The sequence below is a fragment of the Chrysochloris asiatica genome, unplaced genomic scaffold, assembly GCF_000296735.1.
Source record: "Chrysochloris asiatica unplaced genomic scaffold, ChrAsi1.0 scaffold00234, whole genome shotgun sequence".
Taxonomy (NCBI): domain Eukaryota; kingdom Metazoa; phylum Chordata; class Mammalia; order Afrosoricida; family Chrysochloridae; genus Chrysochloris; species Chrysochloris asiatica.
This window is the reverse complement of record NW_006408752.1, coordinates 3,947,121-3,950,868: the sequence shown is the minus strand read 5'-3', so window position 1 is coordinate 3,950,868 and position 3,748 is coordinate 3,947,121. Positions and strand designations below refer to the sequence as shown.

The following is a 3,748-nucleotide window of genomic DNA, read 5'->3' as shown; positions in this document are numbered from 1 at the left end:
CCTTAGATGGAGTTTTTATTGTCCTTAGTGTTTTCAATGTTCATGACACTCAATATGGAAGCAGTTCGTGGAGACCCTTGATGGGACTGGGTTCAGTGCTTGTTAAGGCCACAGGACAGGGGCATGGTGACTGGTAAAATGCTCGTCTGGTGACTTTGTATGTTCTGTAGGTTGTTGCTGAGCCCGTCTGAATCCAGATACCAAAATGGTACAGCTGGCTTCCACTTCACACTGGTGTGGCTCCCAACCACGTGGCTCTAAACTCCCAGAGAGCAGGGTCAGTGCTGGAGATGGATGAGGATGGCAGCTGGTCACCAGGGGAGTATGGGTAAAAATAAGGAATTGCACCTTCTCTGGTACCTGTGTGAATCTTCTTTGCCAAGCCACCTTCTCTTGCCAAAGCTGCTCACAAGATGGTCATCTGGCCAGCCGTTCACCAGTCAGTCTCCCTCTCTCGTTATCACTGCTCAACTTAACCTCCTAGCAAGCTCTCAATCCACTTCTCTAACCTTTACTCTGAAGTTTAGGGTTCCAGAGTTTTCATCTGTGTCTGTTTCATTTGGTCTCTTATATCTTTGTTGTAGGTAATCTGTGTAGTGTGTCTGCATGGTCCACATCTTGCCGGAAGTCCTGCGTCATTAAATATTTTGTTCATGGAATCCTTAAATATTGTAAGTAAAGGCTTGATTTTGTTTTCTTCATTTCTTTCAGCTTGAGAAATGCTGAGTGTGTTCTTCCCTTTTGGTTTTCTAACTCCAGGTCTTTGCACATTTTGTTAATGTCTTCTTGAACTGCCCTTTGAAATGTTCTGTTCATCTCTTTGACTTCCTTATTTCCTCCATTTGTGTTAGCATCTCTACTTTGGAGAGCAAATTTCAAAGTCTCTTCTCACATCCGTTTTGGTCTTTTACTTCTTTCTTGTCTTCTTAATGACCTTTTGCTTTATTCCTTGATGTTATCCTACAATTCATCTGGTCTTCAGTCGTTAGTGTCTAATGAATCAAATATGTTCTTGAAGTGATCTCTAAATTCAGGTGGGATATGTTAAAAGTCATATTTTGGCTCTCATGTACTTGTTTTAATTTTCTTTAGCTTCCACCTAAATTTGCATATGATTAGTTGATGGTCTGTTTCACGGTCTGCCCTTGGCCTGGTTTTGATTGATGATATGCAGGCTTTCTACCATCTCTTCTTACGGATGTAGTAAATTTGATTTGTGTAGTCTATCTGTGAGGTCTATGTGTATATGTTGTTTTAAAAATGGTGTTTGCAATGAATAAGTCATTGGTCTTGAAAAATTCTACCTTGCCATCTCCTCCATCATTTCTATCACCAAGGCCATATTTTCCAGCTATAGATCCTTTCTCCTTTCCAATGTTCATATTCCATTCACCTGTGATTATCAATGCATCTAATTGCATGTTTGATCAATTTCAGACTGAAGAAGTTAGTAGAACTCCTTAATTCCTTCATCATTAACTTTAATGGTTGGTGTGTATGTTTGAATAAGCTAGTACTAATATGTGGCACTCAAGGATAAGCACTGGACTGTGAACCACAAGATTGGCAGTTCAAATCCACCAGCTGCTCCTCAGAGACCCTGTGCATGGTTACTATGAGTCAGTATTGATTTGAAGGCACTTAACAACAGTAATTAGTTTTGTATTGACTCGTCTTCCTTGTGGATGTATAGATAGTATCCTACCAGAGATTTCATTGCATTTTAAAGTAGATCTTTAAATAGTCTTTTTGATGATGAATGTAACAACAGTTCTCTGGAATTTGTCATTCCCAGCATAGTAACCATGTGATTATGTGATTCAATATGGCCAATAATAGTCAATTTCAGCTTCATTTCATTTTGACAACTTCCACTTTTCCTAGATTCCTATTTCCTAGATTTCACTGAAATCTGTCCACCATGTGTGTGACCTTTAAATATTTGAAATATAAATGGCATAGCTTCCAGCATTACAGCAACATGTTAGCCACACACGGACACAGGTAATGCATATGATATGGGAACCAATTTTAGTACATCCATCACTTAAAATACTATTTATACTCTTGTTATGATGAATAACCTCACTGTTATCTGGAGCTAATAGATCTTAGTAAAAACTATCATTTAAATTTTTGAGTTGGCTAGATCCTGATAGTAAATGTTAAGGACATAGAATTAACTTTAAAAAAAATTAATTTTTTTTTAGTGTGACTTGAATGAAGGTTTACAGAATAGATCATCAGTTTACATTCAGCAAACCATATTCTTTGCTTCACTACATGGTTGCGAACCCTTCTAAGTACCAACAATTAACAGCATTTACCTGTATTCACTTTAACTGTTGCTTTCTTCCTTGGGTCTCTCACTACCTTCATCTTTCTCTTGATAACCTCCCTCTTGTTGTATATTACCTGCTCTGTCACCCATGTTAACATGTGTCTACCCACTAGGAGCTCTGGTAGCATACTGGTTACGAATTGGGCTGTGAACCTCAAGGTCAGCAGTTCGAAACTACCAGCTGTTCCTCAGGAGAAAGATAAGGTTTTCTGCTCCCTTAAAGATTTACAGCCTCGGAAACCCTGTACAGGGTCACTATGAGTCAGAACTGACTCTATGGCTCATAATAACAACAGCAAACCTTCTAGCCCATGAATTATTTTCCCTCCCATGCCCATAACCATCATAAATTATTTATTTTATCAAGAAACCTATTTAAAAAAAGTTTTTACATCATTGTCTCATACAATGTTTGTCCTTTTGTTATAGATTAATTTCACTCAACATAATGTCCTCCAGGTTCAATCATGTTGTGAGGTGTTTCACAGACTCATCATTATTCTTCAATACTTTGTATATCCCATTGTGTGTATGTACTGAAGTTTGTTTAACTATTTTTCTGTTGATGGGCAATTAGGCTGTCTCCATCTTTTTGATGTGTCTTGTAGACAGCATATTGAAGGATCCCATTTTCTTTTTTATTAATGATTAGATAAATTTTATTACATCAAAAATACCACCAACAGGTCTTAGGAATCACCCGGGCCTTGTTTCCATAGCTGGATAGCTTTTATATCTTACTCATCAGCCTGTTGGACAGCTCCTTTTTCAGACACAGATACCATCCAAGAATTTTCAGATGATCCTGTTTTTTAACTGTTGTGGCTTGCTGAATTAAAGCAGCTGAATTTGATACAAGTTCAATGTCATTTCCTTCAAGAATTAATTAATCTTTCTGGGCTTGAGATACTGAACAAGCAACACCTGCCCTCATCTGAAGCTTATGAATGTATTTTTCACCCAAGAAGTTTCGGATTTCAACAAGAGACCCGCTCTCTTGGATAACAACGTTGATGGGAAAGTGAGCATACACAGACCTCATCTTGTAACGGAAGCCCAGTGTAACGCCCTTGATCATATTCTGCACGTGACTACAGATGGTGCGGACTGTAGCCAGTTCCTTTCTGTTTCCCCACCATTTGTCAACGTGAAGTCTCTTCTTTTTCTTCCCCAGGAGGCTGAGCTCCACATTGATGTGGTTGAAATCCTTCTGCAGGGTTCCCTGGGGGCCTTCACGATGACAGTGTGGCCCTTCAGACTGATGTCCACAGTCTGGTTGCTGAGTTCATTCTCGCAGATGTGTCAAAAGGATCCCATTTTCTTTTCTATTCTGTTGTATATGTCTCTTGGCTGGTACATCTAATCCATTTACATTCAGTGTAATTATCAATAGGTATGAATTGGTTG

The 3,748-nt window shown here is 38.8% G+C and overlaps 1 pseudogene; it reads right to left on the bottom strand.

Annotated features, from left to right (window-relative positions):
* Nucleotides 1-3,227: 3,227 nt before the first annotated feature.
* LOC102825441 overlaps nucleotides 3,228-3,748 on the bottom strand; it is a 19,299-nt pseudogene continuing 18,778 nt past the window's right edge.